This window comes from Cygnus olor, chromosome 2 (genome assembly GCF_009769625.2).
Source record: "Cygnus olor isolate bCygOlo1 chromosome 2, bCygOlo1.pri.v2, whole genome shotgun sequence".
NCBI classification, from domain to species: Eukaryota; Metazoa; Chordata; class Aves; order Anseriformes; family Anatidae; genus Cygnus; species Cygnus olor.
In genome coordinates, this window is record NC_049170.1 from 8,428,598 (window position 1) to 8,440,963 (window position 12,366).

Consider the following 12,366-nt stretch of genomic DNA (forward strand, 5'->3'; position numbering starts at 1 on the left):
ATCTCTTACCAGGAAGCATTGCTCAGGGACACCCTTTTCACTTACACAGAGGCAGCGTGGCTCTCCTGGGAGCTGTTTATTGATGCTATCTATCTTTCAGCTTCTGTTATGTCTTTTATTTGAGACACCTTTTCTCAGTTCTGAATGGGTGAGGTAAACCCCAAATACTGTTTTCAGATGTTCTGCTCCCAGGAAGAGGGAGGCTTAGAATTAAGCCCCAATGCCTTCTGAGGTGCAGGAGCCCATGAGCCTCCCATGAACTTTGTGTTTGACCTTTATGGCTCACTTTCTGAACAGGTTTTCAGAAGTGATTTTTCTATACTTTCTTTCTGGTTTCAGTAGCAGTTCTGATTGCTGACTATTCATGATGGGGCCCAAAAACTCTCTTCCTTTACTCTAAATTTTCACATTTCTGAATGGTGTCATGTCAGGAGGTCCTTTGGTTCTGTATATAACAATATCAGTATTGTGATCTCAATTATTTGGTACAGTAGGGCATGAAGTAAGTTCATTCATATGTTACATGAAGTAAATTCATTCATCTCTGTAAAATGGGCTTGGAGAGGACAGAAATAGGTGGCTGTATTAATTTGAGAGTGAATTTTGGATAAGCAGATTTGTTCAGCCAGGGAGGACTAGGCCTTCATTCAGTGAGCCTCCTGTTTGATGGAGCTATAGAACATGGATTATGACTATGGAGAGAGAAGGAAAGCAGAATAATGAATCCATCTAAGTAGGAAACAAGAACATCTCGGCATGACGCAGCCTTGCTCCCTGACAACAGCTACAGCCTTCTCAAGGTCTTAACTTTATTTGTTTGCAAAGTAATTATACTTCCAGTTTTCTGTGATTTTCCCAGAGTTAGATAGGGCCATGAATCCCCAGGCTTTCTTTGTCATTCTTGTTTTTATAAGATCCCCAGACTCCCCTGGAGGCAGATCCCAGGAACTGCCCCCAGGCTTGCATGTCCCTCAAAATCCCGTTTCTCCGTGGTGTGAGATGCTTTGGGTCCATGGGAAAGCTTGACTGTAGGGGCTGTAATACTGCAATACTAAGCTGTAATTGGAGACCCCATCAGCTATCTGGCCTCCTCTGAAAGAGTGCCAGACCGTATTCTCATGGTGCAGTACAGCTCATCGATAGCTGAAGAACTCATCAGTGCTGGGGGAAGGAGTGCGAGAAGGGCTGCAGAACTGCACAAATTTAGCTTCAGAGAAGCATAAGGGTGGAAACAAAAGTGTGACCTCACACTGAATATACAAGATTTAACAGGTCCAATAAATCCTTTTGACTACAATTGAATAATGCAGAAGTCTGTTTGGGCAGAACCTCTTGCAGCTTTATGAGAGTTTGGGATGGCTTTCTGGAGATCTTGTATGACTCTCTGGAGACCCAACAGGTATCTCATGCAAAAACGTGTTTCTAAGACAAATAAGAGTTGTATGATGAACTAAAAATGTATTTGCATAACCTTGATGTGTCTATGTAAGAATTAGCTTTTACATCTGGCAAATAAAATACTGTGTAAACTTTCTGTGACCAAAAGATGACATTAACACAAAATGAATTGTAATTAATCTTAGTTGACTGTTAATTACCTGTAAAATCTGATTAAAGGGAAAACTAAATTTGCCTGCAGTAATTAGTGTTTCGATATGAAGTCTATGTCCATGTAAATATGTCTAGCTCTCTCTGCTAATTTATCACCAATGATATTTATGAGCTTTTTTTTTTTTCTTTCTGCGAAGGTTACAGAGAATGAAGGACAAAATTAGAATAATGAATCTTTGTTTATTAACACAGCAACAGAACAAATATTATATAGATATTTTATAGACTCCAACATCTTGATATTGTCAGAGAAACATAGAATTTCAAACATATTAGCATAGAAATGGGTTTGTTTCTTATTACTTCAAATAGTTCTGCTTGCCCTGGTTTGTCATTCAGCTGTCAGCAGAAAGGCAACAAACATTCAGCGTGAATTGACCCCCAAGAAAAGTCTGGAGATTCTACTGTTCATTGACAAATGGATTTTGAAATATTCACATAATGAAATCCCCAGAGCAAATGGACTTTAATAGCTCATAGGGTTTTGTAAAGCGACATAAAACAGCAGCTAGACACCCAGGGTGAATTTTGAGTAGGGATAGCAGGCAAATATATACACACTTCCTAATGTGATTGAAAAGTGTAGGACATGTAATTCTCCATTCTGACAGGTTGTAAGTCCTCTTCTCTGTCTTAGCACAAATTCATTAGCTGTCTTGTCCTCCATCAAAATGTTTTAAGAATATTCCTATACCAGGAAAACTTTGTAGGTATCATGTCCAACACCAAAAGGGTAATCTATAAAGTATTCTGCATAGAAAAATCAGAAGACTACACTCTTAGCACTGCTATCATTCAAAATGCACCCCAACACCACTGAATCTGCACTGAGAGGAGGATGGACATAGCCTATCTCAGCCACCTAAGTAAAACCCTCATGCAGCAAGATATTTTTCTGTGGAAATAATCACATCTTTGATTAAACCACCTGAATACTACACTTATGCACATTGCTAGAATATGTTTAGAGGCTTTATGTTTTTACCTCCTATGGGAAACTATACAGAAAATCACTCCATGATTATGTTCTGCATTGGAAAAATAGCATAGCCTGATTCTCTCCTTTCTGTCCTTTAAATGGTTCTCCCAAACCTCACCAAACTGCTTGTCTGAAGCTTTACGGAATTAGGTTGTGCAAGCACAACAAATACAAAAACTACTAAAATATCTCCAAAGTCACCTCCAAAAAAAAAATTTAAAATAATGTTCTTAAACAAATAACTGGTGAGCTCTAAACATGGGAGCTTTAGAGTGCAATATACTTTCTCTAATGCACCAAATACGCTCCTGGAATTATGCAAGTGAAAACAAACTGTGACTTTGCACCAAAATACTTCTGTGCTGTTAATTGGAAATGGATGGAAAAGCCAGTCCTCAGAGAAGAACATTTCTTGAAAAGAACAGCTTTATCTCTGACTTGCTGAGTCTAGTTCTCAAGGGAGTGTGCAAAATACCTTTGAGGGAGGCAGTTTGGGTTTAAATGCATAACTTTGCTGGATATTAGAAATGTAAGAACAACAGAGTCATTTTTATTTTGTATTACATTTTTTTCTAAGCCTTGCTTCTTGATAAACCCTTTCTGTTCCACCTTCTGTCCAACTGATAAGGAAATGAGCCTTATCACCTCTCACCTTGGTTACTCTTCGAGATGTTCTTCTCAAGTTGTTCAGCTGATTAACATAACTAAACAAAGCTCAGAACATCATGTCCCAGATTGTACTGAGACTGAAGTTTGCTGCTTCCATTTCAGCCAAAATTGCATCAGTTGTTCTATAAAAGATATGCAGATTTTCAAATCTTGCCAGTCTTATATGGATAAAACATGACAATTAGGTGTTTACAACAGGACTGCTGGTATTTCTCTCATGAAATTGCTCTCCCGTGAGAACAAGGAGCAAAAGTTGAGATAGGTTTCATTGTTCAAAGAGGAATTTGAGGGATATCTAGACAACTTTCTAGATGTGATCCCTTTTTCTCTTTTTCTCCTTGGAGTGAAGGTGCATAGATGTTATCCTGGTGGATACGTACCGTCATGCTCTGCTTACCCAAAGTCAAACAGGAAAACTGCAGAAGCTTTCAACTAGATCTCCAAAGACACAGAGTTCTGAATTAGGCCCTTAATTCCGCCCTAAGGTATTCAAAGATAATACTATTAATGGACAATTACCAAATAATCTCATAACATGAACTATTACATCACCAGTGTATGCCTCTCTGAAAATTTGTAGTCACATAAATCAAGATGGAGAAGAATTTTTCCCTTTACAGATAAATTGAGAAAACATTTATGTATTTTAAGATTGATGAGATCCTTGATTATTTTTATGTAATCTCATTATTTTTAAGGTCTAACCAATTGTTACTGAAAATAAAATGTATTCCAAAATACCAATAGACAGTATATTAATTTTTTTTTTTAAATCAAAACTAGTTTATTTTCTACTTTTACTCTACATTTTTTTAAAATATTTGCTTTTTAATATTTTGTCTATATTCTGTTGTTATTAGATTAACTGGAAAATCTACAATAACTAGAGTTTGTGTGTTTGAGCGCTTGATTGGGCCAAAGTCCTGAAGAAAAGTTCAAGTGTCTGAAATAACTGTGCTATTTGTCACCTGTGAACAATTTCATCAGATGTGTCAAGATTTTTATTATGAAACCTGAGCTGCCTAGTTAGTCTTTGAATGGATATTTCCATGTTCAGAGCTTGGTCAAATTCCCAAGTAGATATACAAGAGTGTATTTAACTAAGTAGAAAATTTCCGTCGTTAGGGTTTTCCATCTATTAACATTAATTTAGCCAAAAAGAAGCAATACTGACCTACAAACTAATGACTTGACTACTTAATTACGTAGTAAAACTGACAATGAATTTGAGAATGCTCAGGTTCTGTACCTATGGAACTGTGCTATTCTATTCCTGTTACCTTCATTCTTCTTGCCTTTCTTTCCAGTATTCAGTTATTTTATGCAGTTAAACAAAACTCTACTTTCCTTTAAGCTGGGGTCATGCATCAATTGCAATGCCTGAAACAGTGAAGGCAGTTTTGACTAGAGCCTTTTGCAAAGAAATAATGATGCAATGGAAACCTGTCTGATATGTACAAAACATTACTATTGCATTGTAGTGGATCCTTAGTGGCAGATTTTCAGGCTATGGTGTTTGTTCTCATTTTAGGATGAGAAAGCACCTCTCATTCATTTCACGGTGGAGAACAGGAGGTGAGCTCAACATCCTTCAAAAAAAAAAAAAGTTTTGATTTCCCAGCTGTATTTCTCTGCAGTGTTTTCCTTTGTTGCTTGATTATATTTAAAATCCACCCGTTTGGTTGCATTCTTCAGGAACTGTTGTGTCACTTGCTCATACTCAGCAGACAGAAGCCCAAATGGTTTTAGCCATTAAGTATCTAAGAAATTTCTGTTTACTCTTCCCTAACACTTGCGTCTTACACAGAGACAGTTATAAAATTGCAACTTTGCTTTATGCATTCTACAGATAATAATTGGAGTAATTCTGAATATCTGAAATACTGATGTTTCCTTTGGCAATTTAGCCCCACAGGAAGTCTACCGAGGCTCTTGCCTATTTAGAGGGCAGGGAGTGTGTCTGTATGTTAGTCTTGCAGTGGAATTCAGTTGCTCTCTAGAAATCTATGAAGAAGAATATATGAATCGATGCTCTCTTGCCAGCTTGGTTCTGTGCCGTTACTGTTAATATAACCTTCCTTCTCTGTATATGGGACTGGAGTTACCTAATAGTAGCTTGCTACTTCGCTAAACTCCAACTACCAGGAATTGTCACTAATTATTCTTGAAATGCAGTGAAATTAGCAGATCCAAACTTCTTCCAGTCAAAATTATTTAGAAACCTGAAACTGAGAAAAAGGGTAAAAAAATATATTACTTGCATAACACTTTTTTCTTTTTGTGCAGAGCTTTTAATCTTTTTGTCCTCAAATGCTCCAGTCTGCCAGGTGATTTCATCTGGTAGGCAACTGCTATGTCCTGCAGCAACAAATGCTTGTTTTCTTAGAAAAGCACCTTCCAGCAGACCTGAGTCAATGGGAGATGTAGGAAGCTGCCTGTCCGTTGTGCCATGGTCCCGAGCTGGACCACTGACTGTAGTCTATCACGCCTGGCCTCAATTCTCCATTGCTTACAGCCAAAGCTTGAGTTTTGTTTGTTTCTCCTTAAGGTTTTATGACAACTGTCTGTGTTAAAAATACTTAAAAGACCCCCCAGGATGAGAGCAGAACTTAGTGCATCTTCATGAATACAAATAATTTGCCTTGCCAGGAGCAGCTGAGTTTTTCACGTCTGGAACAAAGTCCTGCTAACATTGTCCCTTTCGCTAATATCTTGTCAACATTTTTGAAACAGGCTGCTTTCATTTCTCTTCTTTTTTTGAATGTTGTGTGTAACAATGATTTCAGAAACTAGTGAGCCAGGTCTCAGAGAATACGTGCCTTCATTAAAAGCTAGCTGTCCCAATGAGTGATGGTGCTTTCTGTCTCAAGCCAGCCTGGCTTCGTGTCCTTACCCAGGCCCTGTTCCTGAATTTTGGGGCATCACGTAGTAGGATGATACTTGGGAATATACATGAGGAATATAGGCATGAGCCTTTCTCTGCTGCAGAATATTGTGCACCAGGCTGATAATGCAAATTGACATTTCTGCTTGTCATTTGGAAGTGAGTACAGTAATGCTGAAGTAACTGAAATGCAACTGAACTGTCATTTAGAGGTAAAACTTAATCTGAGTGAAGGAAAAGGGTAGATTTGAGAGCAAGGTAGAACTGCCATTTTTGAACATTTCCAATGGTCAGAAAAGGAAGTTGTTAAAATCAGATGAGAAAAATGTCTTTTGTCTCATGGGTGACTTGGACATCAAATTTTTTAGATTGGAAAAGGTACAACATGCAAATTGACAGATGCTAGGTGAATTTTCCTATAGGTGTTTTAGAGACAATTCAACAGTAAACAAATAGGGGAATAGTAATCCATTCTTCTGATGATCAATATCAAAGAGCTGGTGAAATAATGAATCAGACTAGATATTGGTTGGGGACTGGCTTGGGTGACTTTGGTTATTGGGTACTGGCTACAGGGATTTGACAGTGCTCTCTTTATGCAGTGGGCATGTGATTTTTGGCACCAGGAAGGGAAGGAGAGGGCTGTTTTTGTTATTTTGTTTTTCGTTTTTTTCTTTCCTCCTAGTGTGGAGACTTAGCTCTGATTACTGAGGCTGATTCTTCTTTTATGTAAGAGACAAAAGCAGCCAATGATTCAGTCTATTAAAGCTGAACTGTATCAAAATGACTGGTGATTCTGTGCTGGAAATCAGCAACGGGCTATTGCTTATAATAAAAAACAAGCCTGATAACATCATTGTTTCAAGACTATCGAGTCTACATCTTTAAAATTCACAAGAAAAACAAAAGGAGACTTAACTGCTGAATTAATCAACACAGCCTGCACTTCTCTCCAGCAAACAGATTATCTTCAGAACAAACAAACAAACAAAACACCAAAAAACCTAAGCAAGCAGATAAGAAAGATGTATGACAGGACTGTAAAATGGAAGCTACAGAAACCAATGGACATTGAGCAAGCTTTATACACTTCTGATGCAAGAAGCCGGGTAAGATTAAATCCTTTAGCTTTGTAAGAAAAAGGTTGAACAATCTGCCCCTGGCTGTTGCAACAGAAAAAGGAGGTACAAGGGTCTGAGACAAGCTTGCTTTTCTTTCAGTGCTCATATCCAAGCGTCTATTTTGCTCCTAATTCCTCTAGGCTTCTCATTTGCTTGTTCCTTTGACTCAGATAACCTGCAGGATAATCATGTGCTTGAACCACCTGTTAAAAAAATAAATGGCACAGCAAGAGAACCCAGCAAGATATGTTGAATGAATGTTGGCAGAAATAATAGGAACACGCACAAATCCAAAGGAGATGATAGGTGAAACCTTGCAGCCCTTGCAGCAACAGCACATTCAGTCAGTGCCAGCTGGTTCTCCTCCACCGCCCACTCCCTGCAGGAGCCAGAGTCACAAAAGGCCTGATGCTGGTTTTCACTGCTGGAGGTTTCTGGAAGTCTGTTCAGCATAAACTGTTCCTCTCAGCTGTTTTACGTCTCTAAAGGAGGTGTGATCAATGAAAAGTCACGGTGAATGACAAGTTTCCTAATTCAAATCATGTCTGGTGTTGGGTTTTGTCTCACCAGGCTGCAGAATATAAACTTCCTGATCTTTGCCAGGTTTTCCTTTCCTTTGAAATACGCAGATGTTTAAAGTAGAGAAAACATCTGAAAGTAAGTTAATAATATTGGGCCAGATTTTCAACTGATGTAATAGAGCTCAGACTTCTATGGTGATGCTCTGAGTTACCCCAGACAGGAACTAGACCCAGAAAGGCTGGCAGTTTTCTTAGTGAGCTCTTTCAATGTTCTGGGATTAACAAATTGCCTAGGGGCATTAAGCAACTTCATCAATTGTTAATTTTCTTTTGGTGCTTTGAAAATACCATATGAAATTAGTGATTTTTCTTCCACTGAGGACTATATGCTCGTTTCTTTTCCCTTGATGTCCATATGCATCTGCAAGGTTTGGGGAAGGACATGGGTCTGCTCCTGCTCCCTCCCACTCCCCAGGCAGTGACATCCAGAGGGCTGTGCAAATTATTATTATTTAATTTCTTCAGCAGTTCTAAAGCAAAAGTGAAAAATGGCTCTACCCTAGGGGCTGGGAAGAAGTTAATATCTTTGAACCAAGTTAAAAATGTTGTTGACTGTATTAATTTGTGGCTAGTTTACCTTAAAAAGAGACAAGATCAGACTTATTTTGGAAACATCATAAGGCAAAAAAAATCATCTTTCTATTCATCAAATATTTTGTCAGAAGCCCTTTCGTTTTTGCTGTTATTGAAATAGTGTCCTGCCTCTTATTTGGGCTGGCTCTGGGATCACTTGCTCCTGCCCCTGGGCACTGGACTCCTGGCCCATTCAAGTCAGTGCTGAGGCTGCTTTGCAACCTCCACTCTTCACTGGGGCCACACAGTGGTTTTTCTGTGCTTGCTCCATGTAAAAGTGCAGGAGCCAAGGAAAGGCTGCCTAAATTATATTCCCACCACAATTTACAACTTAAAGGTATTTAGGTTGTCCGTCATTAGCAAAGGTTTCCTGCAGTCCTGCATATCATTATTATGGCTGCAGCTTCATAATTTGATGGTCTAGGTTAGAAAAAGAATGTATCGCAGAGTCTGCTCTCTAAGATTAATGCTAAAATAGTGTTTAAATGCTTTTGTGTGATGTCTTGAATGTGGATCAGTTGAAACACTACATCTACCTATCTGCCTAATCGTATAGCTACTGCTTGAATCAATAAAGGTAAGTAGATGGAGATCTATTTGAAATACAAATCCAGAAAAAAAGTCACTTGTTTTCTTTAATCTTTGGACCAATGCTTGTATAGAGGCTGTTTCATTAATATATTATCTCTGAAAGGTAACTGGGCCTGTTGGAGTTGAAATAAGATTAAATGAATCAGCTACTGTAGTTCATCTCTTAAATCAGAGCACTTTGCTCTCAGTTTGTAAAATAATCTTCAGACTAATGAAGTAGGGTCAATCACATGCATTTTTGCTGGAACCAAATTGCTGTTAGTTGTGTCACAGCTATGGTTAAGTCAATAAATGTTGTCATTGTACATTGACTATTGCCATGCCAGAAGATAAACCATTTTTTTCATTACATGGTGCAGATTTGGAGTCTGCACAGTGTCTAATTTCTTCAGTGTAGGAACTCTGCGCATAGCTCACATTTCTTGCAGAAATATTCCTTGCAGAAATATCCCTTCATCCGAATACAACCCATTGCTGAAATGGATGACTTAGCAATGGACAGCTGGTATTTAGCACTGTGGTATACCTAGGAATCATTCAACTTCCATAGACCCCTTTGTAAATTCAGTGTAATGAGCAACTCCTGAAAACCACATATTATCCCCAGTTATGCTGTTCCAACTAGTGGTTCACTGGTGGAGGAAAATGACAGGAGAAACATTTGCAATAATAATGTATGCAATGTGTTGATTAGGTATTGCAGTGATTTCATTAAGGCATGTATTGAGTATTTAATTTACTAATGAAAAAATAACTGAAAATAGGAAGGAGGGAGGGAGGGAAGACTATGTTAACTGGTAGTATCATGCCTTCTGGTTGATGTTTCAAGGGATATCAGACAATGTAGAGCCATCTGCTTTGATACATACCTCTGACATTCTGCAGAGGAGGTTTAGCCAGGCTGAGAAGACACTGACAAGAACAGCGACCTTGGGCTAGATTTGAAAAGGCAGGTGAGATGAGGTGAAAAGGAGAGGAGAGAAAAGCTGTCCCATCTAAAGGAGGATGGGGTAGGAGTGACCTACATAAAAGGCTTGGGGGAAACAGACCTCATCAGAGACCTTTCCTGTGTTAAAACTTTTAAATTTGGTCTTTAAGTTTGTTTCTTTTGTTAAAATCCAATAATCTTTGACTCATCACTTATACTAGCTTCAGGTTGCAGTCTTTGGAAGGGAAACTGTGCCGGTGCCAAACCCAGCTAGCTCTGTGTGTAAATGTGCCCAGTGTGGAGCCTGCTGTGAGATGTCTTCACAAGGGAGGGACCAGATGGGTCTTTTCCTGAAAAGCAGAAATGGGGAGCATCTCACCAGCTCAGAGGGACCACAGAGGGACCAAAGTAGCACCACACATTTGATTTGTGATTATGCATGGGGAGAAATATTTCTGTCTGACAAAAAGTCTTTTATTTATTTATTTATTTGTTATTATCTTTTTCTATGAGAGAAAACACAAGCACTGATGAAGTTCCTGGTTAAAAATTACAGCCTAGAAGATCAAAATGCACAGAAATTAGGTTATTTGCCATTCTCCCACCTCCCCAGGGAATGTACCAACCATTCAGCAGCTAGCTGCTCTGGGCTGGATTTGTCTCAGTCTTTCTTATTGCAGCTGTATAAACAATTAAATATTAATTGGACTAGAAAAACAGATTGGCCAAGTGGAGAAAAAAAAAAATAGACTCACCTGGGACTTGAGCGGCCAAGTTCAGCTGTCAGCTCTGAACCTGCTGAAGTAAATTTTTCTGACCTACTTCTGAGCTGATGGTCTTGGTCACAGGATTATGTTTTATCTCTATTACTGTTACCCAGGGTCTCTTTCATGTTCAGACTATACTAAACATAAAACAACTTTTCTAATGATTTCATGAAAATTAGCACATTCCCACCAGAAGTGTTGGTTTCAGTGACCCTCACCGTGATTTTTTTCCCTAGATGAACCTTGAAAGCTGAAACATGAAAATAGATACCCGTTAACTTACTCTGCTTTTTTTTTTTTTTTTTTCTTTTCTCCCTATGGGAGGATGGTCAGTTGCCTTTTGCAAGTTCCTAGCTGCTTTCTTAGCACAAGACATATCATATTCCAGTTATATTAAAGTTGCTATTGGGCATCCAAATACCTGCTTTGTTGCCTCAGCAGAGCTCCCAAACCCCTGCATTTTGTCAGTACCTGTAGTGCAAAAAGACCAAGGAAAGAAATGTGGAGTGATGGAGATATTGTATCTAATTTAGAAAGCAAACAAGAAGGATCAGATGTCAAAAAATGACTACATGGAGTTTTACATGGCTGTCCATGTAAAACAAAGCAACAAAAGCAACAAAGCTCTGTTTTTTTGGATTTTGCACATGGAAATTTTTCTTATACCAAATCACTATTATGAAATAGTTTCTCGCTTATATTCAGGCTTACCTATGCTTGACATTCCCAATTGAGTGGAAACTAAATTAAAAATATGGCTTGGAGAAGACTCAAATACCCTCATCTTTTACTTGTTTCCAGCTTTTAAGTTGATCCCTTTTAGTCTCAGAAATGTTAATAATCAAATGTGATATCCAGGACTCCCTCTGCCCCTAGTTTTCTTCTCACAATTCCCTCAACATTTCTGTATAACTGAGCATAAATCAGCTACTGGACAAAATTTAACAGTGATGCTCTGCATTGAGATGGCATGTTTTGAAAACTGGGCTTATTTGTTCTCTGTTTCCTGTGTATCTTCCTTGAGGTTCGCGGGGCTGGCATGGGAAAAATGGCATTTGCCTGCTGCTGTTGATGCCTGCTGCAGCTCATCTTCAAATTTCAAAGCAGATAAGGCACAAGGGAGATCTCAGCTATGAAAAGGGCATGAGATTCCCAGTAATTCTAGGAGGAGAGTTTGAGTTCTTGTTGTCATCATTTTTAACCCTGTCATAGCAAGTAAGCTCTGTATTTGTCAGTATTGCTGCAACTTGGTTTTCTGTTAAATTCAGCTGGGCTGCAGCAGCATTTGCCAAAAATTATCCTTTGAGGAAAACCAACAGTGGTGGGTTTTTTTGTTGCCTTTTTTTTTGTCATTTTGTTTTTCTTTCTTATTAAATGAAATGATTAAAAGCCAAGTCACATAGACTTTTCTTTGAGCTGTTTTAATGAGTAACCTGCAGAAGCAAATGTGTTGCAGGGGCATCTGTTATGGGAGGATGGAAATGATCACAGAGCGGTCTGAGCCATGCAAACAGAAATTTCAGGGGAAGGGGGAATCTGTTTCTTAATGCAGTCCAGCTTCACAACAGCTCCCCAAAGCCAGCCTCGCATTTGGCTGTTGTCACTGGAGATATAGCAAAGGACGATGAAGTAAGCTGGATTAATCAGGGACCTGTTCAGATT

The 12,366-nt window shown here is 38.7% G+C and overlaps 1 protein-coding gene across 5 annotated transcripts in view; it reads left to right on the top strand.

Annotated features, from left to right (window-relative positions):
• Positions 1–12,366, top strand: part of DPP6 (dipeptidyl peptidase like 6) — a 554,044-nt gene that overhangs the window by 338,374 nt on the left and 203,304 nt on the right. The window lies entirely within an intron of this gene.